The sequence below is a fragment of the Sapajus apella genome, unplaced genomic scaffold (assembly GCF_009761245.1).
Source record: "Sapajus apella isolate SASKATOON/1434 unplaced genomic scaffold, GSC_monkey_1.0 scaffold137, whole genome shotgun sequence".
In the NCBI taxonomy this organism is placed as follows: Eukaryota; Metazoa; Chordata; class Mammalia; order Primates; family Cebidae; genus Sapajus; species Sapajus apella.
In genome coordinates this window covers 1001821-1028631 of record NW_022437077.1, presented here as the reverse complement: position 1 = coordinate 1028631, position 26811 = coordinate 1001821, and the positions used below count along the sequence as shown (strand labels likewise).

Genomic DNA, 26811 nt, shown 5'->3' with positions numbered 1-26811 from the left:
CCAGCCCAATGTGCCAGAGAATTCATGAAGCTACAGACAAGCAGGGTGGGAGCTGGTGAGAGAGAGAGAGAGAGAGAGAGAGAGAGAGAGAGAGAGAGAGGAGAAGAGGAAGAAGAAGAAGAAGAAGAAGAAGAAGAAGAAGAAGAAGAAGAAGAAGAAGAAGAAGAAGAAAGAGAGAGAGACTGACTAACAGGCTTGCAGAGTTGCAGAGAGCCTGAGCAGGGTCTCTGCGGGGTGTGTTAGGGAGGAAGGCTGAGGGTGTGGCACAGATAGTCAGAGAGCTGCAGAGAGTTGGCATCTGGAGGGACTGGTGTCTGATGCACCCTCTGCAACATATGTCATTGCCTTGTTCAAGACAGAATTCAAATAATGATAGCTGGCTGGGCAGGTGGCTCACTCCTGTAACCCAGGCACTGTGGGAGGAGAGGCAGGTGGATCACCTGAGGTCAGGAGTTCAAGACCAGTCTGGCCAACATGGTGAAGCCATGTCTCTACTAAAAATATGAAAATTAGCTGGGTATGGTGGCGTGTACCTGTAATCCCAGCTACTTGGGAAGCTGAGGTAGGAGAATCACTTGAACCTGGGAGATGGAGGTTGCAGTGAGCCGAGATTGTGCCTCTGCACTCCAGCCTGGGAGACAGAGCAAGGTTTCATCTAAAAATAAGTAAATACATACATAAAACAAAAAACAAATAATAATAGCTAACGCTTGCATCACACTTACTCTGTGCCACTCTCTAAATGTTTTACATCTGTTATTTTTAATAACAGATGTTTTAATCCTCATTTTTAATCCTCCATCAAGCCTGTGTGGTAAGCACTACTATAATCTTCATTTTACAGATTGGAAATGGAGGCAGAGGGGTTAGGTAAGTTGCCTAAGATCCCATAGCCCTGAGCGGCCCTGCTAGCTCCAGAGCTGGCTCCAGGCTTCTGCTTTCCATTTACTTCCTCTACCATCGCCATTCATGATCTCATCACACCCTCTTGATGGTCTCCCGAGACAGGTGCTCTTGTTGCTGCCCCTGCTGCACTGATGAAGTAACCAAGGCACAGAGAGGTGAAGCACCTCTCAACACAGCCAGGTCTGCCTGACAGCGAGGCTGCTTCTGCTTCTCTGCATTGCAGCCTGGGGGGCACCTCTGCACAGCCCCATGTGACCACTCTTGTGGCCATATCTGATCTTCACAAATGGCCTCAGACTTCAGAGTTTCTCAACCTCAGCACCAGTGACATTTTAGTTGGATAACCCTTTGATGGTGGGGGCTCTCGTTTGCAGGGTAGGATGTCTAGCCATATCCCTGGCCTCTACCCATTGAATACCAGTAGCACTCTTTATGCCCAGTTCTGACAACCAGAATTGCTGTCTAGACAATGTCCAATGTTCCCTGGAGGTCAAAATCAACTGCCCTCCCATCCCAATAGAGAAGGACTGTCCAGACAGTAAGCGAAGGAGGATCCTCCTATGACATATCGAATCATGGAAGAAAGGACCAGAGAGCGTCACACCTTACCCAAGGTCACTCAGAGAGTCAGTGGTAGGACTCAGGTCACTCCAGCCAAGGGGAAGGCATGGCTGTTGAGCTTTCTCACTGGAGTCTTTCTCCCCCAGGGTGAGTGCTGAGTGCCAACAATGTGGCAGGAGCTGGCTGCCTGCCCCAGCAAATGCACAGGTTCCATGAGCAGCCTGTCCTTGCCAGAGCCCTCTGCTCTTCAGCTGAGCTAAGGTGGGGCTCTCTCTGCTTCCAGCTGTGGCACCAGGAAAACAACTGTAGCTTTGATGTCAAACAGACTGGATTTCAAATCCCAGCTCTGCTACATCCGTACCCCTGAGGCACAACACTGAACATCTTTCACCCTCTGTTTCCCCATCTGAAAAATGGGCAGTTTGGATTAGAAAATTGCAAACATCCAACTAGTTCTGATATTCTGATTTTCTGACAAAGTAGGGTATCTGGTATCTTAGTCCTGGCTGTGCCTGCAACTCGAAGTGGCACCTTGGACAAGTCACTGCCCCTCTCCCGAACCCACTCTCCTCAATCCGCCACTCGCCTTCAAGCAGCCAACACTTCAGTCACACAGAACTTCTCATTATGACCTAAACTGTGAATTCTTCCCTGCCTCGGTTCATGTTGCCTCTCTGAAGTGCTCTCTTGCCCATTATCCACCTGGAGAACTATTCATCTTTTAAAGACTGAGCCCAAGTCATTTGCTCCAGGGGGTCTTTCTGATTCCTGCAGGCAGAGTTAATCACTCCCTCTTTTGTTCTGTTCTGATGCTTCTAGAAGAGCACCAGCCACTGGTGTGTGTGTGTGTGCGCGGGCGCGCATCTTCCCCACAGACCAAAGGAGTCCTTGAAGATAGATCCTGGGTCTTCCTAATCCTAATATTTTTGTGGCCAACACAGTGCCTGGCACAAAGTAGGTGCTCAATACATGCTGAGTAAGTAAGAATGAATAAAGGGGGGAGGAGACTGCCAAGACCCCTTAGTGGTTACAACCCTCTGGAATCCAGGGAGGGAGGCCAACCTCTTGCTGTCATCTGAAGACTGCCCCCGTCCCCAGTCCCAGCAATGGCCTGTCGCCTCAGCCACCCACGCAATCAGCGGACTCAGAGAGTACCTTGGACAGCGGCAACCAGACACTTCATATAAAATGCTTTATCCTCTGTGAAGCTGCCGCTACAGGGAGCTTGTCTGTGCAGACCTGCATCTCCGTGTGTGCATGGAGACATGTGCTTGTAGAAGAGGCCTTGCTTCTTCCATTTTTCAATCCATCCCAGGCCTTTCTGAGGATCAGGCAGGGAGCCTATGTTTTTCATGTTTATGTTTCTGAATGTGCAGTCTCTGACTCAAGCTAGGGGTGGCTGGGGGTAGGGGGAGCACTCTGGAATTCCCTCCTGCTCATAGTCCCTTGAGAAATCCATCCTTCTCTTCCTCTGAGCCACATGTCCCCAAAGTGTCTTTGACCCTCTCTTTCACAAAGTCCTCTGACTAAAGAAACCAGATCTCAGTTCCTGGTTTTGGGGGTGGGGAGGAGGGAGGTGGTCTGTATTCTTTGAGATCCATCCATTCAACAGGTATTTTCTGAGAAGTTGTAAAAACACAGGGGCCCGGTGTGGTGGCTCATGCCTGTAATCCCAGCGCTTTGGGAGGCCAAGGTGGGTGGATCACGAGGTCAGGAGTTCATGACAAGCCTGACCAACATGCTGAAACCCCGTCTCTACTAAAAATACAAAAATTAGCTGGGCATGGTGGTGCATGCCTGTAAGTCCAGCTACTCAGGAGGCTGAGGCATGAGGCTCGCTTTCGGAGGCAGAGGTTGCAGTGAACCGAGATCACCCCATTGCACTCCAGCCTGGGTGACAGAGCGAGACTGTGTCTCAAAAAAACCCCACTTATGTTTAAGTTATTGAGCCTTAGTTTGTTCACTTGTAAAATGGGGGTGGGGTAGGTAGATATGCATACAAAAGCAATCCTTAAAAGGGGGCAGCTTTATGGTTAGTGTATTGACCCTCAGCACAGCACATCAGCTTCAGCTTTCACCAAAAGGCAGTACTGGATGTCCTTGTTCAGCTGTGTCCAGCCGGTGGGTCCCTAGTTAAGCCCCTTCCCTTCCTTGAGTCTCTGGTTGCAAAAGAAGTGGGTTCTGTTCTCTAAGTTCTGGTTCAGCTGTGGAGTCCTGAGTTTCCAGGATTCTGTAATGATGCTGGGAAGTCATACAACCTCTTCTTTCTTCCTCCCACCTCAAGGAAGGGGCTGGAGCCTCAGACAGGAGATGGGGACAGACCAGAGCTTCCCGGGGAGGGTAGGAGGGTGTGGAAAGAGGAAAATCTGTCCTAGCTGGGGTGTGAGAGACAAGTTAACAGCTCAATTGTTATTTCAATTACACGGATTATTTGAAAACAATGTTATGAGTTTCATCACTGACAACCCCGGGAAATGGCTGCTATGGCAACCAGGGAAAAGAATGGCCCTGACCAGCCAATCAGAAGTTCCAGCTGTGCCCCAGTTTGTACAAACTCTCCCTCCTCCACAGGGCTCCTCCCATCCTCTGCTGGGGTGGGTTGGTGGGTGGGGGCTTGGGAGAAAGAAGGAAGGAAAGGGGCAAGGAAGGAAAGGGGCAATGAGGAAACTGAGGCACAAGGAAAAGTGGGATTCCTAGCATTGGATGTTCTTCCCAAATTCTTCAAAGGCAAGAACATATCTGACCCACTGCACCTTCCTGGTGCCCAGCACAGGCCTGGCACCCAGGAGACAGTAACAGGGCTTGTTCCAGAGCTGCCTGTGGCTGGGGAGGGATTTCCCCTTCACATCCTTCACTCCATGCCCACAGTCTGGTGGGAGGGAATTCTCGAAGACCTTGTCCACGAAGGGCATACACTGGCCTTGTCTTTCACTGCCAGGAAGAGAACAGGCATGCTAGGAGCCTCTCACTGGCAGGTGAGACCTGGGAGGTTCTGGGATGTCTCTGAAAGCCCTGGACGTCTTTCCCTGCTGCCCTCCGCAGAGGCCACCTCTATGACACATCCTTTGGCCCAGGCTTCTACAAACAAGGCACCCCAGTGGTCTCCAGAAAGAAGTGTTTTTGCTTTGAGAATATCCTGTGATTTCCCTATTCAGAAAGAAGCCAATTTGACAGGAAGCTGGGTGGACTCTAGCTCTGCAAAAGCACCCTTCTGAAAGCCCGTTTCCTACCCGGCCTGAGCTCCCTGCTGTCCACTCCTGTGTCCCCAAATCCTTCATCACATTTACTTTAAAAGAAACCCTTACGTAGGGCTTACAAGTGCTGGGCACTGTTCTAAGACTACAAACATTAGCTTGTTTCATTCTCACTACAACCCCTGTGACGAAGGTACTGTGATTATCATCTCCACTTGACAGATGGGGAAACAGAGGTGGTTAAGTAACTTGGGTAAAGACAGGCAGCTAGGAAGGGGCGGCTCAGGGAGCAGAACCCAAGCAGTCCCGCTTCCCGAATCCAAGCTCTGGGCTGCCGTCCTCATTCCTCCTGATGGATGCTGACCTACCTTGAGTCTTGCCTGATAGTCAAAAGACTCATAACATTCAACTTTTGTTGCCTTATCTATTTATTTTTAGAAGCAAGGTCTCACTCTGTCACCCAGGCTGGAGTGCAGTGGCGTGATCATAGTTCACTGCAGCTTCAAACTCCTGGATTGAAGCAATCTTCCCATCTCAGCCTCTGGTGTAGCTGGGAATACAGGTGTGTGCCACCACACTTGGCTAATTTTCTAATTTTTGTAGAGATGGGGGTCTTGTTATGTTGCCCAGGCTGGTCTCAAACTCCTGGTCTCAAGTGATCCTCCTACCCCGGCCTCTCAAAGTGCTGGGATCACAGGTGTGAGCCCTGTGCCCGGACTGTTGCCGCATCTTTTTATATCAGGAGCCTCCCAAGTGCTTGTCCTGAAACTCCTGTGCCCTCTTTTTGTATCTTCACAGTAGGGGAGTGGCAGACAGACACAAAGAGGGGAGGTATCTGGGGACATCGTCGATAAGTGGATGTCTGTAGATCAATGCTTGTTCTCACAGCCCAAAGTTCTGATCTGGCTGTAAGGCAGGGAGGGGTATCTTCATTAATGTGGTACCTACTATGAGGACTCTATGTGCCCATTATCTTATTCATTCCAGCAAGGGAGGCCTTACACTCCTCATTTTACAGATGAGTAAACAGAGGCTCAGAAAGTCGAACAGACTTGCCCAAGGCCATCTAACCAGAATGGATCCAATAAGGATTGGTGCCCAGATCTGTCTGTCTGTGACTGCCATTAGCAAAAGACATGAGTCCTGTCCTCAAAGGACCAGTTAGAGAGGCAAGACAGGTAACAATGGTTCTCAAAGGGCTGAAAGGGGTGCTGAGATGGATCGGAGGGAAGGGCTCAGCCCAGGTGAGCAGAGGTGGGAGTGAGTCCTGGAGCAATGGCCTAGCAAGTGTGTGTCTTGTGTCTGGGCTCATCAGGTGACCATGTCAGATAATGAGATGGGGCTTTGAACGCCAAGCAGATGGTTTGGTGCTGACAGGCGAGGCCACAGGGAGCCGTTGCTGTCTTAGGAGCCCCCTTCTCTCCCTCCTGAGGCGAACTCCCTCTCGTGCAGCAGAGCAATTTCCCAAAGAATTTTCTCTAATTTGTGATTGTTTTTCTAACCAGAAGCAGCCAAGAGTCTCCAGCTTCTCCCAGCCCATGAGCCAAGCCTAACGGAGCTGCCAAAGCTGCAGGTCTCCACCCCCAGCTCAATCCACTTGGGGACTTACAAGTCCCTCTGTCCCAAAATCCCCCCACGGTACTGGGCAGGCTAATGGTCCCAAATTCAGGGGTTTCTTTCCCAGCCAGAAGCTGGCTGAGTTGTTGCAGAGACCTGGGAATGACTTTAAGCTGGGGCCACCCACTGCTGGCTGAATGGTGCTTTACAGACCTCGAGGGCTGGTACCCCAGGACAGAGGGTGGCATGAGGGCTCTGGGAGAAGGCCAGGGGCTGCTTGAGGGCTCCAGGAGGGGCAGGGGCTGAGTGAGGAGGCCAGGGCTCTGTGAGTAGGGATGAGGGCTCCTTGAGGGAATGTAGACTCAGAGAGGAGATGAATGTTTAGTTTTGGGGGGGCCAGAAATTCTGTGAGAGAACAGGGGCTCTGGAAGGGACAGGCATGCCAGAAGGTGACCAGGAGCTAAGTGAGAGGAGGTGCTCAGGGAGGGCCTGGGGCTCCAGGATGGGTGGGGGCTCCGTGGAGGGTTAGGGCTTTCACAGAGGGTACAGATCTGTGGAGATACTGGGGAATGGGGTCTCTATCCTGTAAGAGGACCAGGCCTCCGGTGGGAGGTGGGGATCTGGCCAGGGGGTTGGCTGCAGGGCTGGGATTTGTGAGCACAAAGGCTCAGAAAAGAGCATGGGCTCAATGAGGGGATGGGGACTAACCCTTGGGGGACAGAGGCTCTGGGAGGGGTTCAGGGCTGTGCAAGAGGATGGGGGCTTGGAGAGAAATGGTGGCTTATGAAGGGACAGGGGCAGTGAGAATATGGGGTAGCCCTTCCTCTAAGGTTGTTTGGGAATTAAATGTAGCCATCTCCTCCCCAACCCACTACCCAGTTGCCCTACCTCAGCTGGCCCATCCTAGCCACAGGCTTGTCTCCTTGGCTTACACAGCCCTATTCCCCTGAGGGTCCCCCACCTTGGTCCTCTGCTCCACCACTCCCCTACCCACCTCTCCTCAAGGCCAGACCGAGACCCCCTCTCTACTAACCCCTCCACAAATGCCCCACTCTGCACCCATTTCCTCAAAGTCACCCCTATAGATTTTGATATCCTCCTATAGCTCAAATGCATTATCAGGTTGGTACTTCAGACACCTGTAACGATCAATAAGGTAGTCCTCCCTCACAGCCAACCTCAATCCATCTAGCTGCAAGTGCAGCCAATTTCCTCTCTTCTGTTCTGGAAATAGAAGAAGGCTGATCTACAGGCCACTGTTCATTTCATTCTTCATCGCTGTGGATACATAAAGTCTCCTCTCAAATTTCTGTCTTCCAGGTAAAATCACTCTGCTCCTTTTCGTTGGCTTTTCTAATCATGATCTTCAGTATCAGGTATCTTCAAATGCTGCTGTGTTTTTACCAGAGCCTGGCACTTAGTAGGCCCACAAGAAATGTATTTTGGATGGATGGAGAAGTTGGTAGATTTCAGGGGTGAATGAGGGTGGGGAGATGGGCAGTAAGAAGATGGAAAGAAAGGTGGTGATACACGTGCAGGTGGATGACGGGTGGGTGGAGAGATGGGTGGAGGTGGGTGAGGGGTGAACTGCAGGCAGATGGATGTTTAAATGCAGGTGGGTGGGCCAGAGGATGATGGATTGAATAAGTGGATGGATTGATGAATGGGTGGATGGATGGATGGATGGGTGGGTGGATGGATGAGTAAATGGATGGCTGGCTTAGATGGGATGCTGGCTGGATGAATAATCTCAGCTGGCATCTCAATTTTCCCCTATATCTCCCAAGTATAGGCTCCCCTAATTTGGTTAATGGACCCCAGTTATCCCAGACACCAGGCTTGAGACTTTGTCATATTTCATTCCTCCCTCACCCTTATCTCCCACAACCAAGCAGCTCTGAGTCCTGCTGATCCTTTTCCTTGGGGCCTTTGCCCACTAGCCACTGTTCTCTACAACTTCATTAAGCCCCTACCCCACTTACCTATGGACAATTTCATCTGCTCCTGTCTGCCACCTCCTTTCTCTTTCCTTCAAGTCCAGTCTAAAACACCGCCAGCAGCAAGATCTTTCTACAGCTTGATTCCAGCCAGCAACCTTCAATAGCTCCCTATCGCCCACATTCCTCAGCCTGGAGCTCCATGCATCTGAATTCAGCCACACGTTCCCTTTCTGGTCCTCTCTGTCTTTCCTCCCCTCTATGTCCTCTGTGCCCTGGTCAATGGGGCAACCAGCTGGGACCCAAGCCTTCTCCAAGCTCCTCCTCTTTGCTCATGCTCTTCCCACCTGCTGGAAAGCTCCCGCCCAACCCGTCACCTCTGCCTGCAGCAGTGCCATCCTAGCTTCAACACACAGCTCAAATGCTGCCTCCCCCATGAAGCCGACCCCGGTGCACTCAGCAGATGGAGTCAAACTTGCCACTTCTTCAAGAGCATTTATGGAGCACCAACTATGTGCCCAACTGGCTAATAGGGTCCTCTGGTGGGAGGGCTGGGACACAGGAAAGCCACAGTCTTTGCCTTCCAAGGTACACAGCCTGCTCATATAGTCATGTGTGTGCGAGCATGCAGGTGCATACAAACATACAGAATTCGAGGGAAAAAAATAAGGGCAAAATAGCATAGTATTAGTAGCTAGGGCTTATAGAGCACTGAATATGGGTCTAAGTGCTCTGTTCTAAGTGCCTTCTAAGAAGTCATTTCACCTTCTCAATAATCCTATGAAGTAGGTACAGATGGGGAAACTGAGGCAGGAGGCAACTCAGCTAGTAAGTGGCAGAGGAAAGACGGGAACCCTGGCAGTCTGGCTCCCGGGCAGTTCTCTCAACAGCACACAGTAGTGTGGCATAAATAGCACTGTGGGAGTGGAGTGGACAGAAAATTCATGACAAGGTTCATTCTGACCTCCCAGCCCCCCTCCCACTCTGCCAACCCATCTCCCTTCCCTTTAAGCCATTTGAATAAATGAACATTGAAATAGACTCAATTAGGGGCAAAGGACTCAGTCTGCTGTGAGACACCGTGGGCCCTGGGCAAGTTCCAGCCTCTTCCTGGGCCTCAGTTTCCCTTCTGTATCATGGGCTTGGACTTGTCCATCCCTCAAGGCCCTTTCAACTCAAAAATGCATAACCCTAAACAGCCACTTGGATACACTCCTTGGCAGCCTCCTGGCCTGGGAGCTGGGCTGCCTGTCCTGGGAACTCTCTGTTGTCCCTGAATACACAATTTCAGCCTCTGGTGCCTGTGGGCCCCGCTGTGAGACCACAGTCCTATGTCTGGTCACCTGAGTCTGTCTGGCTCATCACCTGCCCATCATCTTGTCTGCCTGCTGACCTGGATCCACCTGCTTCTGCTACCCATCCATCAGCCTGCCTGGGTCCATCCACCTTGTGTCCCTCACCTGCCTGGTGCCTGTCATTCTGCCCATCACACACAGACACACACACACACACACACACACACACACACACACACACACACACACTCTCCACCTCCCCTCCCCTACTCTGCGAGCACCATGATGACAACAAAGAAGACAGGCGGCAACTTCTGCTTTGTTCACTCGCAGAGGGGTCCGTGGTGTTAACATCTGGACCTACTTTCCAGAAGCCAAAACAGTTTTCTGCCATTCAGCATCCTTCCCTTCCTCAGGGACCCCCCAGCCCCCTCTTCGCTGGGCCCAAGGGCTTCTACTTGAGGAATCTGGTCAGGGCCACATGCCTCCTGCCAAAAACGTCCAAGTGGTCCCTGAAGAAATCATCGGACAAGAGCGTGAAGATGTGTGTACAAGGATGTTCATGGCAGAATTGTTTGTAATAGCGAAGGATTGGAAGCAACCCAAATGTCCAACAGTGGGGGCTGGTTAAATGAATTATGGGCCAGCCACACAATGGAGAACCATGCAACTCTTAAAAAATGATGATGTAGATGTAGATTTATCGAAATGGCAAGACATTCACAATATATTATGGGGTGAAAAAAAGCAGGTTACAGAGGCATATGTATAAAGCAAGATGCCGTTTTTATTTTTTTAAAAACCTATATATGTCAAGAAGGATATGCACTGAAATGGTAGCCAAGTGGTGGTAAAATTATGGCTAATTAAAAATGCTTTCATATATAAAAAGATACATACATATATACATATATATATAAATTTACACACGCACGCACACACATATAGAGTCACTCTGTATTAAATACTTCCTACAAGCCCAGCTCGGTGCTAAGGGCTTTGTCTGTATTACTTCGTTTCTCCAGAGTCCTTGGAGGTAGGTTTTATTAAAACCATTTTCTAGATGAGGAAACAGAGGCTCACTCGGCTATTAAGTGGTGGAGCGGGGACTTCAACTCGGCTCTGTCAGGCTCCAGAGCCTGTGCACCTAATCAGTAGGTGCCATGTCTCTCCTTTTGTTTATCTGTCTGTCTATCTGTCTGTCTATCTATCTATCTATCTATCTATGAAATCAGGCTGGGCAAGTGGTTCATGCCTGTTATCCCAGCGTGTTGGGAGGCCAACGCAGGTGGATCACCAGAGGTCAGGAATTCAAGAGCAACCTGGGCAACATTGTGAAACCCCGTTTCTACTAAAAATACAAAAATTGGCTGGGCGTGGTAGCGGGTGACTGTAATCCCAGCTACTTGGGAGGCTGAGGCAGGAGAATTGCCTGAACCTGGGAGGCAGAAGTTGCAGTAAGCTGAGATTGCACCACTGCACTCCAGCCTGGGCAACAAGAGTGAAACTCCATCTCAAAAAAAAAAGTATATATGTGCATATATATCGACTTGAGTGATAAAGAAGCAACGTAAGTTAACAAGACAATGAAAGAACAAGGCTGGTGAACTATACACGGCAATGTACCCATGTACCCTCAACCTCTGGGGTCCTGCACAGGAGCTCCCCACCAGCCCGTCCATCCTTCTCTCCTCTCTACGAGCTTGTGTACTAGGACGGCCCAGCTCTCTGCGGGGAGGGACTAGGCAACCCTGGTTAGAGCTGGGCCTTCGCCTTGCAGACGTCAAAGCTGTGTGGCCTCAGGGCTCCTCTCCTCACACCCAAATTGAATTCAGTGAATGGAGCGCAGCTTTGCACCATATGCCACGCTAGACCCTAGGGAGGAAAAAATGAAAACGCGCGGCGCCTGCCTTCGAGATCTTCTCACCCAGGACTTGGTTTCTCAGCCTCCGCACTATCAACAGTTTGAGCTACATGAGTCTTTGCGGTGGGGTGGGGTGAGGGGGGGGGACTGTCTTGTGCCTTGTAGGCGGTTTAGCAGCATCCCTGGCCTCTACCCATCAGATGACAGCAGCAGCCTTCTACGCAGTTGTGACAGCCAAAAATGTCTCGAGACATTGCCAAGAGTCCTCTGGGGGGCAAAATTGCCCCCAGTTGAAAAACACTGATCTAATGTGCTGCAGATGATACAAGGCAGGCAGTGAGAAAAAAACTAAACTAATTGCTACACAGGTCCAAAATATAGACAGGAGTCACGTGTGCCTGGCTGGGTCCAAGAAGGTTTCCGGGGACGAACCTGTCCCTGAAACTTGAGAGCTCTTCAAGGCTCTTTCTATTCTACAGACTCATCCTGGATGGTGAGCTCCTCCTTATGGCCTCAAAACTCTATTTCCAACCCAGAACTCTCCGAGTGGGCCTAGATGTCTTTGCATGACCGTCCATCAGGCATCCTCATTTGTGTATCTCACCAGGATCTCACCCTGGACCTGTCCACAGCTGGTCCCCACCTCTTCTCGAAAGCCCTTCTCCTCTTCATTTAGCATCTTCACGACCCACACAGCCTCCTGAGCCAGGAATGGGAACTCCTTCTCTCCCCCCTGCCCACGTAGTTACTAAGCTCTGTCCATTCCATCCCCACAACCCTCATGAGCCCCCACCATGCCCCAGACCCAGACACCATCAGCCCAGGCCCTGGTCTTCCCCACATAGCAGCAGGATGAGGCTTCTAACGGCAAATCTCCCCGCACCACTCCTCTGCTGAAAACCTGTGTGGCTCTCCACTGCTCTCGGGATGGCGGCCAAGCTCCTTCTGTGACTTTCAAGACTCACGGGCCCTGGCTGCTACCCACCTTGCTGGCCTGGTTTCCTGTGACTCCCACTCCCTGAACCCCAACCTCTGTGTGTTCTACTTCAGCCAGCTGAACTTGCAGTTCCTCTGCTATTCTCCTTCTATTTGGGGCCTTGATACTCCTCACCCCTCGGCCTGGAGGCCGCTCTCCCCGCTCTTGTTCCGCCCTATCCGCCTTTATCCCATAGATAACCTCAAGTCAGCCTGCAGGTGTGCTCAACATCACTTCCTCCTAGAAGCCTCTGCTGCCCCACCCATTGGCTGTCACAGTTAGGAGCATTGTTCATCTTCCTCCCTGGACCACCAGACTCCTGTCGGCTGGGATTCAGGCTGCTTGCTCACCACTGTGTCTCTACCATGCAGCACAATGCTTAACACATAGTAAATGCTTTATGTATATATGTAAATATACATATTTTAAACTGGATAATGAATGGATGGTCAGACAGGCAGATGGGTGATGCAAGGAAGAGGTGCTGTTTGGGTTGGGTCCTTAACGCTTTGGAATATCTTCAGGGAAGGGCATTCAGGTGGAAAGGCAGGTGGGGCTGGATTCAGGAGTGTCAGATTGGAGGCACAGTGGGAGATAAAGGAGGATGCAGACGGATTACAAGGACCTTGAATGTCATGGTGCCGAGTCTGGACTTAATTCAGTAGGCAATGGGGAGCCATGGAAGGGTTTTAATCAAGCCAGTGACATGATCCCACCTGCGCTAGAGAAAGATCGCTCTGGTTGCCGCAGGGGTTGCAGCGGGAGGGTATCAGAGGCTGGGAGGTCAGGGAGGAGGCTGCCACAAGTTAGGCAAGAGCCAATGAGGTCTGAGCCGGAGCAGGAATCTCGAGACAGGTGAGAGGGGAGAGAAGGTAGAGTTTAGGATGAAATGTATCTGTGGGGATCTAGAACATGTTCCTACACCTCTGGGCTGCATGCAGGGACTCCGCCTTCCACAAGGCAAAGGAGGAAGGATGCTGATGTCAGAGACAGATCCTAATGGTCCTAACTCAATTCCCCTCCTGCGGGGGTGCGGGCAGCCAAGATCATGTGCAAAACCAAACAGGGAGGAATGGCTGCCTTTACCCCCTGGGAACCAAGGAATACAAACGGAGGGATATGAACAATAACAATACTGCTGGCTGGGCGCAGTGGCTCACACCTGTAATCCCAGCACTTTGGGAGGTTGAGGCAGGCAGATCATGAGGTCAGGAGATTGAGATCATCCTGGCTAATGGGGTGAAACCCCATCTGTACTAAAAATATAAAAAATTAGCTGGGGGTTGGTGGCATGTGCCTGTAGTCCCAGCTACTCAGGAGGCTGAGGCAGAATTGCTTGAACCTGGGAGGCGGACGTTGCAGTGAGCCAAGATCGCACCACTGCACTCCAACCTGAGCCACAGGGCAAGACTCCATCTAAAGCGAGACAAAAAAGCACAAAAAAGAAAACAATACTGCTTTATGTACGGGGCATCCTATGTGCCAGGCATCGTCCTCAGCACCATGTGCTCATGCACATTTCATCTTCACAACAACCCAGTGAGATAGGTATTACATTTTCCTCCATTTCACAGAGGAAGAAACCGAGGCTCAGAGAGGTAACTTGCCAGCAAGTCACAAACTCAGGCTGGTTGGACTCCAATGCCTACGCGCTTAATCAGCTATTTATATTATGCAAAGGAAAGAGCTGGTAACAAGTGGATGGCTGAAGGCTTGTGGGTCTGACGACAAAGCAAGAAGTTCCCAGCCTAATCCCAATGTGACAGCAGGAAGAAGCCTGCTGGTGGGGCACGGAGGGAAGCGTGGGGGAAGAAGGGAATTCCTCCAGGTCTCTGCACCTCATGTGTTTGGAATCAGACCCACATATTCGGAAAGGTGTGTGCCCATTGTAAGAGAACTGAGCTAAAGAGTGAGCAGTGAGCATATCCTTAACCCGCAGATGGGTCACCTCGGAGTAATTAAAGAAAGGTATCGCCCTCTGGGGTGATGCCAGCCCCATAGTCCCATGGCTGGTAAGTATATGAAGCCTTTTTACATGCTAGAGAAAGATGCCCCCTCCTCCAGGCAGGCACAGTCTGTCTTTGGGACACCTGACTTGGAGAGTGGAGCTTAAAATGGACTTCAGCCCCTGCTCTCCTTCTGCATGAAATGCCCTTGGACAATCAACAGCCTGCCCAACTGCATATAACAGCCATGCCTCCGGCCTCCCTGTCCTGCACCTCTGTTTCCAAGCAGCCACTCAGCATCACAACATGGGGAAATGTCCCTCCTGCCAGATCCACAGAGCTCACATCACTCCACAGACAACTTTCTTGTTAGGTCTTGCTCCATGGGAGGAAAGACAGTCCTATCATGCCCACTGCCCTGATGAAAAGTTGAGGTCAGAGCCTGTCCTGGTGGTGAAATATCTAGGTTTTCTCTAGAGAGGCCAGAATCAAACACAGGGTTCTAGGAAGGAGAGGCCTTGATCGAAAGCTCCGTCTTAAAGGTGCTCTGAGGAACCCGGGGTGGAGGGTGTGCTCATCCTTGAGGGGACCACGAGGCTTTTCTCTCTGAGCCTGGGTGTCCTCTTAGCCTGATAGTGGTGGATTCCCTGCCGGGTCCCCAGCCCCTAGCACCCTTCCTGGCTCAGCTATGGGGAGGAATGAGGAAGTCCTCAGCCCTGAGGCCTCAGCCCAGACACCACCTTAGGGTCTTCTATTCCCCCACTCCCTCCCAGGCCGAACAGCACCAGCTGCTGCCCAAGTTATATAAACAGAAATCATTCTCTCTCTCTCTCTCTCTACCTGAGGCTGTATTTCTGAATGGAGCTTCCTAATGGAAGAAAAAGGGGAGGGGGAAGAACAGAGAGAGAGGAGAGGAAGTTTAATTGGCTGACACTTATCGCCCATGTGGTAAATAAACTGGCTGCTCCGAACTTTGCCAACTCAGGAGGAGACAGGCCCGCCTGGGCTCCCTGCCCCAGCTATGGCCCAGCCCCCTATCCAAGGGCTTCAGAATGCAGGGCTCCTGCAAAGCCCTCAGAAAGACCAGTGCCTGGGGAAGCAGCAGGGGCACTGGTGGGGTTGGGGGGTCCAACCTCTAGGTATGATTGTTCCAGAACACCACCAGAAACATCCTGAGATCACAGCCACTCTTTACAGAAAGGCTGGGACTTGCCTGGAGGTCACAACACACTTTTAGGGGCCAAGTTTTGTCCTCTGCTTCTGCTACTTGGCTTCTCTGCTAAAGGCATTCAACAGCCTTCTTCCCGAACTAAGCTGGGAGCACTGGGGGTCTAACTTGAACACCTTATGTTGAATTTAAGCAAGTGTCTTCTTGTCCTGCCTGCAGTGTGAAGCCAAGAAACAGCTCAGTTTTGCCCCAGACCTGCCCAATACATAAGGAACATTGGTGAGGCCTGGAAGTCAAGGTGCCTGGGTTTCTATTCTGGCTCTGGATCCAGCTTACCATGTGACCTTGGGCCGCTGTTGCCAATCCTTGAAAATGGGAAAGAGGGCAGCCCAGGTGGTCTCCAATGTGCTGCTCACAGTTATGAATAGGGAAAGGGGTTCTTGTCTCCACGGCCCCCCTGATGGGGCCACCCAAGAGGTATGGGTGCCCCTTAGCTGAGAGAGACCTGGCTGGCTTTATAAAGTACCTGCCCCCCAGGCATTGGCAGTGGTGGTTCCAGAAGGGCATGAACACAGGAAGCAGTGTTCAAATGTTGGCAATGTCCTTCCTTTCCAGGAGGAATGGAAGAGGAGCATCCCAGATACTGGGACAAGGAAGGAGATAAGGGTGAAGTAGAGAAATGGCTGAGGCAGGGAACAGGGAGTGCTACAGAGAAACTGAGGCAGACAAAATAGGAGATGATTTGGTGGTGGGGGGGGGCAGGGAAGTGGTCACAGATGGGCAAAGACCAAAGCATGTCACAATGGGTGTAGAGGTCAAATTCCAACAAGCACTGTAGACTAGGGACAACTGAGGGGGATGGAGTGGGCACTGATGGCCACATATAAGGGATACTAGTGAAGGACAGAGAGTCATGGTGGTTAGGGAGGAGCCTTTGGGTCCTAGGGCAGCGGTGATGTGATATAGGGTAGTGGTGCTGACCAGTGGGAGAAGAGGATGCGATCCTGAACCTGGGTGGAGGGACCACAGAGAGCTGGCATCCCCAAAGCCCTCAAATGAGCCGCTGCCTGTGCTGGGGGCACCTTGGCCAGCCCCAGAAACCAAGGAGTGCTGGAATCAGACCCAAGGAAAACGAAGCTGGCATCCTCAACCCTGGTGACGCCCGAAGGGGTGGGAGAGAAGAGGTTCCCAGGAGCGAGCGCCTTGGAAGCCCTGAGCAGCTTCAAGCAGCAGCTTCTTTGCCCGCCACAAGGGGGTGCCCTGCACCTCGGGGAGACCTCGGGGGACCCTGGATCAGCTCCACCAGCTGCAGCCCGGCCTCGTGGTCTCCAGCGGCGCCCCAGCTGGGACAGGGCCCGACGGTGCCAGAGAAGAGGCAGCGGGAGGCGCGAGCGAGACGGGTCCACACTGTGCCCACCGAGCGCCCACGCAGTCCACTCTTCCCGTAAACGCTGCGGCCCCCGAGGGTTAGCCCTAAGTGGCGCTCTCTTAGGACGTTAGTCTGTCGGGGGCCCCGTCCTTCTTCCGCGGCAGGGAACGTGTCTCAGAAGTCTGGTCCTAAGGAAGAGGGCAGCGCTAGCCCCTCGCTCACCGCCAGCCTGCCCGACGGCCAGAGGGCAGAGGGGTCGCCCTGGTGCGGCCAGCAGGGGTCCCTGCGGGCCGGCGTCCCCGCCCAGGGGGGCCAGAGCCGTGAGTGTAGCCGCGGCTGGAGTCAGCCTCCGGGTGCCCTCGGACGCTGCACGACCTCGCACACACACACCGCGCGCACACGCTCGCGCCGTGCGGTATTTCCCGGCCCCGGACCCCGCCTCTGGGAGGGGCCCGGAGCCAAGCCCCGCTAGCAGGGTGGAGGAACAGGGAACGCCTGGGTCCCGGCCCCCGCGTCAGGGCTGTGCGCCACCTTCCCAGCCCCTTTCGGCGCGCCGGCTCGGCCCCTGGCGCTGCCACTCCTCGGCCTGCGGGAGTCCCGGAGGCTCCCGGGCGCGCGGCGGACGAGGTTGGGGAGATGGGTGGGGGCCGCGGGCTTCGGGCCGAGAGGCGGCTCGGCTCCGCGCCGGGGAAAGTTTGGACGTGGGAAACTCCCTCCCCGCCCGCCCAGCCGAGAGGAGGGGGCGCGCAGGGCCGGGCGCAGGCACCCCGGCTCCTCCTGCGGCGGGAGGCTCGCCCCCCGCGCCGCCTGCCCGGCCGCTCCCGCCGGCCAGGGGGCTCCCTCCTGGCCGGGCAGCCTCACCTCGGCGGCGATCCGGCAGCCCCTCCCGCGGCACCCCGCGCTCTTACCTCGGGGAGCGGCCCGGGGCTCCCCCTAGTCCTGCCGCCTCGGGACGCTGCGTGGGGCTGGAGCCCCGGCGCTGGCAGCGGGCGAGTCCGGAGCCCCGCGGCCGCCTGGAGGAGCCGGAGGGAGAGCGGGAGCCGCGGCGGCGTGTGCGTGCGTGTGTGTGAGCGAGAGAGCGAGAGAGCGAGGGAGTGAGCGAGCGGGAGCGAGGGAGTGTGCGTGTCTGACTAGGGGGGAAGTGTGCAAGGGACGGATCCCTTCCTTCCTCCCGCAGCCTCTGGTGGAGACTCGGAGAATGCAGCGCCCGCCGGGCAGGAGCGCCGCGCAGCGCCGAGCAGCAGGCTGCCGCGGGGCCCGGACCTCCGCAGCAGGGGAGCCCCGGCCCCCACCCCACCGTATCGCGCCCCTCCTACGCCACCAGGAGGGGCTGGCCTCTCCCTCTCGGGCAGCTCTGTCCCAGGAAACCCCCCAGGGGACAGTGCTCCTCCCTTTTCCAACCCGAGATCCGCGCGAAGGGAGCGCCCCCAGGAGGGGGACCATCTACCTCCCCGCCTGGCAGCTCCCCCGGTGGTCGCAGTTGGAGACCCGAGCCTATTCCACCACCTGATTTTACTGCGACTCGGGCTTCTCATTTCCCCGCAACTACGGGGAAGGGGCCCCTTCAGAGGAGCGGGGACGCAGGCGAGAGTGGGAGCAGCCTTCTCCAGTGGCCGCCCCTGGCTTGCTGCCCAGAAAGGCCCCTTGCATAGCCCAAATCAGTCAGTTCAGAAACAGTCACTGCGCATTGAGTGGACAGAGACCAGGTGCCCAGTGCTGAGAGTCTCCAGGCAGGTGAGAGGTCTGGCGTCCCCGCAAGAGAACCCTGTGGACTTTTCCTCTGGAGGGTCCCGCTGGACATCCCTGTAATCAACACAGTAAGCAGGCAAAACAAGACAGCTCCGTCCTTAACTTGGTGCCACCTTGACCTGGACAAGTCTCCCAATAAAATCTTCCCACCACCCAGAAACTCCTTGCTGGCCGGGTTTTCTGTTCTTTTAAAAATCCGGCTAGCCTCCTCCCCGATGTTTTTCCACCTGGCCCCGCTTCTTTCTCCGGGCTGCCTGGCTCTCCTTACTGCCTTGTCTCTCTGGGATGAGGCCTAATGGGGCCACCCTCCCATCCCCACTCCTGAGTTCTAAATATGAGGTTGTTGATGTTAGGATAGGAACAGTGACTCCCATAGACCTACCCTTTGTCCTGGGTGTGGGTCCCTTTAGGAGCTACTCCCCTCCCCAACTCCCCACGGCTGCCAGATTGTTGGGTAAAGGGTAGCAGGAGACTGGACCTCTGTCCCGCCATGCTGCCACTGACCAGCCATTTAATCACCCACAATCAGCTGCTGAAGTTCATGGCAAAGAGGGGGTGGGGCCTTCCAGGACCCTGGCTCTGCCTCACCCCTAGCCTTCCCTCCTCCTCACCTCCTTCCCCAATTTCCACCTTTATCTCCACACCCCAGTCCTTCTCCCTGATGATTGGAATCACCTCCCCTGCTGGCTGCCTCTCTGGCCCCTCCTGCTAAGCTCCATCATTCGTTTACTTATTTTGAGATGTATTCTTTATTGTGCCAGGCTGTTCCCGCCCCCAAGTCCCTCTCTTGGTTTGTTTCCCTCATTGATCTCTTCCAGCCTTGCCTTTCTATCGTCTTCCTTTTCTCCATCTCTCCCCTCCCCTCTCCTCTCTATTCTTAGCCTGTACTCTTTCATGCCTTCACGAGGCCAGCCTTCCAGATGCATCTCTTCACTTGTGGTTCTCTCCACCCGCTCCGACTCACTTTTGCTGTTTGCTCCAGTCCTGCTCCCCTTTGCCTCTTCCTACTGGCCCTGGTGTGTGCTGTTCATCTCAGGAGTCAGACCTACTTAGTTGATCACAGGTTGTTTTGGCCTGGGACACTGGTGCTCTCACAGCTGCATGCACACAGTAGGTGCTCAGTAAATGTTATTGAATGAACTGTTATCACATCTCTTTCTTTTCCTCTGGTCTCTCTCTTCTCTCTCTCTCTCTCTTTTTTTTTTCTTTTTGAGATAGGGTCTCACTATGTTGTCCAGGCTGGATTCCTGGACTCAGGTGATCATCCTGCCCCAGCCTTTCAAGTGACTGGAACTCCAGGCATGTGCCGCTGCACCCAGCTCCCCATGACTCTTTATTAGGCCCCCAAGGTTTCCTCTCCCAATGTTTCCCATTTTCAGGCTCATTCTACCATAATTTCCAATCTTTCCTTCCTTCAACAAACTTTCTCTGAGCATCCACTCTGTGGTGGGCACTATGGCTAAGCTCTAAGAACACATGTTTATTGAGCACTTGCTATGTGCCATAGTTTTGCTTTTAAGTTCTCACAATAAGCAGATACTAGTATTAGCCCATTTTACAAGTGAGGAAACTGAGACACAGTGTTGAAATAGCAAAATCATCCAGATGGCAAGTAGAGAGAGTGGGGTGATGCATTGGACCTGGGTCAGACCTCTCACTCTGGTCTGGGAGAAGGTAAGCTGGGACTTCTGCAGTATAGTGTGACAGAGGAAGAACTGGGCAGACCTGGGCTTTGAGAGCAGCTCTGCTCCATGCAGCCTGTGTCACATGGGGCAAGCCACTTCCCCTAGTGCAGATGTGAAGAGAAAATGAGATGGTAGTAACAATAGTTAGCATTTAGTGAACCTGCGCATTGTGTCAAGCCCTCTCCTGAATGTTTTACACAGATTATATCCTTTTACTCTAAACAAATTTATAGATTTATAATGGGGAAACCAAGGCACAGATAAACTATGAAACGTGCCCAAGGTCACACAATTTGGTTGTGGCAGAGCTGGAATTCAAATCAAGGCAGGCTGGGGCCAAGGCCTGCACACTGAACTGGTGTGCAATACTGCCTCTGGGCAAATAAAATGCCAAGTGCTTTGTAGTTAAGTTTGAGCCTGTGTTTTATATATATACGTGTCATGTATTGAGTCTACGAATAAGGGAGACACCAACCCCCAGGGACTGGGTAGGGTGAGGAAGGACTTGGGAAGAGAGGCATGGCTAGGGAAGGATTCCAGGAGGAGGCGCTTGTGAGAATTCTCCTTCCTCCTCCATCAGAGGGGCACCCAGCCCTGTCTTGGCACATGGGGCATGTTTTCCCTCTGGAGTAGTCATCTGGGTCAGTGGGCATTTCTCTCTCTCTAGACCAGGGTCACTCCATCTTGACCCTGTTGACATTTGGGCCAGATAATTATTTGTCGCTGGGTCCATCTTGTGTAGGATACTTAGCAGCACCCCCGGTTTCTACCTACTAAAGGCCAGCAGCACACCCCCTCCCCAGTTGTGACAACTAAAAATGTGTCCAGACATTGCCAAATGTCTCCTGAAGGGCAAAGTCACCCCCAGTTGAGAGCCACTGCTTGAGTCTGAGTGCCTTAACAGCAGGGTCTGCTCCAGGGAGCCTGTGAGTTTGAGCAGGTGTCAGTGAAAGGGGTGTGTGTGTGTGCATGTGTGTGTGTTGGGGGTGGGGAGGTGACTTAACAGCAGGGTCTGCTCCAGGGAGCCTGTGAGTTTGAGTAGGTGTCAGTGAAAGGTGTGTGTGTGTGTGTGTATGTGTGTGTGTTGGGGGTGGGGAGGCTGCTCTTAGCTCCAGGCTCTGCTCTTCTCCCTGGCTCTTTTCCTCTCCTCTACACTTTGCTGTCATCTCTTATCTGTCTGCCACCTTCTCACGCACTGTCCATCTGTCCTTGCTTCTCTGACTCCCTCAGCTTCGGTCTCTGTCTCCTCCCCCTCAGTGCCTCTGGTCTCTCTGACTCTTTCTGATTGGGTGTCAGTCTTTTGCTACCTGCTACATCCTCTCTAGGGCCCTTCTCTCCTTATCTCCTAGCTGTGCCCCTGCGTCTGTCTTTCTCTTTCAGTCCCCCCCGCCCCGCCTCTGTCCCATTCTCCCTGTCTCTGTGTCTGTCTCCCTCTGTCTGTTTCTCTGTCTCTTCCCATCTCTGTTTTTTCGGGGCACCCCAGTGTCCCTCTGCCTCCCTCTTGCCTGTTCTACTCTGGTTCTCTCTGTCCTCATTCCCCCACCTTTTCCCTTTCTCTCTTTTCCTTCTCCTCTTCTTCCTTCCCTCATTCCTTGCCTCTCCCCTCCTTTCCTCCCCTTCCTCTACTCTCCCCTCTCTGTGTTTCCCCTCCCCTCCTCCCTTCCTCCCCCTCCTCCCTTTCTTTTCTCCCCCTCCTCCCGCTTTGTCTGTGGGAGCTGGAAGTTAAAAGCTTTTCCGAACTTGCTCTCCAGTCGCTGTTCTCGGCGCCTTTCATCTCGCCAGCACATTTGTAAAACTGCGCAGACTGAAGGGCCGTGACATGAACAACCAAAGAAATGTCAGCGCGGGGACGGGGCCGCCAGCCCGCCGGAGGGTGTAGGGAGCCGCCGGGGCACACCCCAGCCCCTCCCCAGAGGGACCCGGGACCGAACGAGGTCGCCCCACCGGGGGCTCCGGGCGCTCTGCACCTCTGCGGAGCCCGCTTTCTCCTCCGGGGCCGACGGGAGCGCAGGGCGGGGGAGGAGAATCCGGGGAGAGGGGACTCTGAAGGGAGGGGGAAGCCGCCCGTGGCTGGGGGCGCCTGGAGGGGGAGTGGCGAACCTGCGGGAGCCACAGGCGCAGAGGCCGCTGTGCCCTTCAACACATCCACATTGCAGACCCGGGAGCCAGACTGCCTGGGTTCAAATCCCATCACCACCCCTTGCCAACTTTGTCACCCTGGGCAAGTGACTTCACCTCTCTATGTCTCAGTTTCCTTATAGGTAAAATAGAGATGGTGAAGATTGGATGAGCAAATCCTTGTAAGGCACTTAGAATTTCTAAATGTTTGCTGTAATTAATAAGAAGAATAGCAAAAGCTCACAAAACGGTTATCAGCCCCATGCTACCGCTGGGGAAACCAACGTTTAAGAGGAGAAAGTGACTTGCTGAACGAGTCAGACCAGGGGATGAACAGGAACTTCAGGCCAGTTCCCTCCTCTCCCTTCCCTTCTTTCTCCTCAGGGAACTGGGCGCAGGGGTGGAACACAAGTTCTAGGAGCTTAAGAATTAAGTCTGTTTTGTTCAGTGCCATATCCTCTGAATGCAGCACATTCAACACTTGTTGAATGTATGCATGAATAAATGAATGCGAATGCTGTAAAGGTGCTGAGATTAGAAAAGGGAAAGGCTACTTTGTCTGCGGTGGGGTGGGGGCGAGGTGAGAAAAGTAGGAGCCCGGTGCCTGTCAAGTTCCAACCCCGGGGAACTTGGCACTCCATTCAGGGCCTAAGCACCGCGGCAGCACCATGGACAGTGGCTGTGGCCCAGGCCAGAATCCAACTTCACACCGGGAGCTCTCCGGCAGCCTGGCAGGCCCGCCATGCTTCTGGGCATGCACATCTCAGCCCACATCCCAGCTCCCTAACCCCGCTCCTGTAACCTCTGCCTGGGGCTAGGTCCCAACCTTCTGCCTCCTACACACACTGTCTCTTCTCTTTCTCTCTCTTTGGACCCAGATCCAAAGCCACTGGGAAAGATGCGCCTCCCCTTCTCCCTTCCTGTCAGCCCTAGACAGCGTCTGCAGCCCTGAGGCCTCACACACTGCAGGTGGCTGGGAATAAGAGTCCCCTGAGCGTTCCTGAAAGGCCCTAAAGACACAGCAGAGTAGAGCAGAAACTAAGCACTTGGACCTTGCCTCCCGAGCCCCCTTCCCTGGGGTAGTGGGGCGAGACACACTCCCCACACACACTTCAAACACCGAGTCTCCCTGAATTATTCACCTGCATCTCCCCGGGGCTGCTGCAGAGCGCCCAGCCTAGGTGCTGAGGAGGAAAAAAGCAGAAAGGCCCATTAAATTTAAACACCGCTGAGGATTGTCAGATGTGAGATTCTATTCCTGGCCTGGAGAAGAGCCGCCAGTGGAAAGGGAAGGGGGATATGCAAGGGGATGAGGACGAGGGACCCACCCTGGGCTGAGTGACCTGCTGAGGACCAGAGGCCTGGGGCCAGCATGCCAGGGGACCCGGGCCTTCCCTCACCTGCAGGTTCTCACCCTTGAGGAAGTGGACTTTGCCATGCCACCTCATTTGCCTTGTTCTGGCATGTCAGGAGCACCCATCTAAAAATAGCTTCCCTGCAGCTACCTGAAAGCCCACCATTATGGCTTCGCATGAGGAGCAGGGCATTGCCTCTCCAGCCTTCTCTCCTGCTGTTTCCTTCTTGCACCTTACAGCCTGGTAATACCAAACTCGCTTAGCTTTTATCACACTCTGAGCTTTTACATTGCGGTCCCTGCCACTTGGAGCTCCCTCTCCTCCTTTGTTTCGCTGGAAAACTCCTATTTCTCTATCAAAATCCAGCTTAAGTATTAATCCAGCAGGTGGCAGGAAGTCCTTCACCTCTGCACTCCATCGGACTGGAACACATGGCCCTGGTTGCTTCCCTCCTCCCACCCGCATGGGGTGGGGGGTGAGATAGCCCTGCCACACTCCCCCACACACTGTTACCTGTTTACAGAGAACATCCCTGAACACCCCAAGGCAAATGGCACCTCATCCCTCTTCCATCTTTCTGTGACATCACTCGATCTTTTCACCCTGCAAGGACTATCATGGGTAGCAGAGTCCTGGACTATCAGGCCTGATGGGATCATCACAGATCATGACTTCTTAGTAACAGGCAGTTGGATGCAGCGGAGAAAGTGCTAGATATCCTGAGAAGCCCAAGATCTTCCAGCTGTGGCTCTAGCCTCAAGTCCCTCTGTGTTGCAGGTAAGTCTCTAGTTCTTTCTTGGTCTTGGTTTTCTATTGCATAAAATAAAGGAGTGGCAGGGAAAATTTCATGGTGACCAAGAGCCCTTCCGGGTCCAGGATCCTCGGCCCCCCACATACTTTTACAAACCATGTCTTACTTCTTCCCAGTGTGGATGCTGCCTAGCCACACTCTTAATGACCCCTGAGGCAGTGATGTGCTGGAACTGGTTTGTGCTGGCTTGTCGAAGCCAATTGTTAGAGTCTTTTTCCAGGAATTTTGCAAGCCAGGTTGGCAAGCCCTTGAAATTGGCCAGGTTGAAAAAATTTACAACACAAAAGAAATGATAAAACAATACAAATCAGGGCTTGCTCCCTGCTTCCCCCTGAGCCAGCTCGCCTCTGCCTGAAGGTCTCATTCCCACCTCCAGGCCCTGGCCCCTGTGGTCTCTGGCCAAGTCGCCTCTGCTCTGCTGCTTGCTGTCTGTTCTCTCTCACCGAGGTTTCAGACTTCAACTCATACCTCGCCCACTCAGAGTTGAGTGCTTCTTGCTTCACCATGTAGTGCTCCTTACTGCCAGGAATGCTCATTTTTTGTAGGGAAAAATACATGCTTTGAAGCAGACGGATCTAGGTGGAAATCCCGGTCCTGCCCTGCGCTGGAAAGGTTGTCTCTTTCTTGTCAGTGGCGCTCCTGCTCAGCGGTTACCTGTTTACAGAGAATATCCTTGACTACCCCACAGCAATTGGCACCTCACCCCATTCCATCTTGCCATGACATCACTTGATCTTCTCACTCTACTTTAACTTCTGAGCTGTTATCACTTTTAACGTTTACATTTATTTGCTAACTCACACAACGCCCGTTTCTCTCTCTAGGATGCAAGTTCTGTGAGGGCAGAGATCTTTCAGTTCTGGTTGCTGCTACACCTTTGTCTCCTAGAACCTTGCCTGGCACATGGTAGGTACTCAGTCATTTCAGTAATTAGATGAATGTGACCTTGGGCAAGTCATGTCACCTCCCCGAGTTTCAGTTGCCTCCACACCCTACCTGGAAGGATGTTTGGGAGGTGTATTCGTGGCCTGAGCTGCCTCAGAGAAGGGCCAAGGACTGGGATCCTAGTACCAGCCTTGCCACCAACTTGCTGTGTCTCCTTGGGCAAGTCACGCCTCCCCTGGCCTCAGTTCTGCCATCTCTCAGGGGTTAGGTGAGATGACGAGCAGAACTGAGGTGTCATTTCAATCTGTGGGTCTCATCTGCTTCTCCCTACCTCATTCATTCATTCAACAAATACTAATGAGCATCTACTGTGTGCCAAGCACCGAGAATACAACACTAAACGTGGGGATGACCTCATGGACTCTTATATCCCAGTTGGGGAGGAAAATAAACAAGATAAATTCACAAAATAAATAGAATGCCAGAGGGTGATTGTACCAAGGAAAGATTCAAAGCTGGAAAGGAGCACGGGGTCAGTTGAAGAGGGGGTATCAGTTTTAGGCAGTGGCAGTGAGGGGTCAGGGAAATATCTTACTGGGAAGGTGAAACATGAAGAACGATGCAAAGAAGACAAGGCTCAGTGGCTCACGCCTGTAGTCCCAGCTACTCAGGAGGCTGTGGCAGAAGAATCCCTTGAACCTGGGAGGCGGAGGTTGCTGTGAGCCGAGATTGCACCACTGTACCCTAGCCTGGGTGACAGAGTGAGACTCTCATCTCAGAAAAAAAAAAAAAAAAAAAAAAGAAAGAAAGAAAGAAAAGAAAGGTGCAAAGGGGTGGCTTCCTAGGGTAGAGGGAATAGGGTAGCGGGAATGGCAAGGGCAAAAGCCAGGAGGAGGGCGGGCCTGGTGTGCCTGGAACCCAGCAGCCGACACCACAGATGGGACTTGGACGAAGCACCCCATGCCTCCCTCGGCCCCTCATTAGGAAGATGGCCCCAAAGGATGTGATATGGTAGTCTCAAAAGGAGGATGAAGGGACTCCCCTGTACCTCCCTCCCTTCCTCGCTGCCTGGGCGTCTCCTGAGTGGGGAGCCTGGGATTGCTGCGCATGTTGGCAGCTTTTGGATCTGCAATTTATCTCCTGGTGCCTCGAGTTTCCTGGAGCTGGGCACTTCCTCCGAACTCAGCCCTGCTCCCCTGAGCGGCAAAGACAGGTGTGAGGAATTAGCTGTGGGGACTAATGCCGTGACAGGAACCGGCACAAAAGAAGGGGACAGAGTGTAATGTTTATTACGTTTGAGGCAAAGCAAACATGCGGCCTATTTATGTATCTATAGAGAATTAATTGGTGAGCGGCAGCAAGAAGCAGATTATAAATTAGAATCATTTTCGCCAACTGAAACCCATTCATCTTGCTTCAGAATGGGCCTGTCACC

The 26811-nt window shown here is 53.1% G+C and overlaps 1 protein-coding gene across 1 annotated transcript in view; it reads right to left on the bottom strand.

Moving 5' to 3' along the window:
• The window catches only part of CDH22 (cadherin 22), a 135589-nt gene extending 117564 nt beyond the window's left edge, over positions 1-18025 (bottom strand). The window contains exon 1 of the mRNA XM_032263705.1: positions 17682-18025. The gene's annotated coding sequence lies outside the window, so the exon portion shown is untranslated. The remainder of the gene's footprint in view (positions 1-17681) is intronic.
• Positions 18026-26811: the final 8786 nt, after the last annotated feature.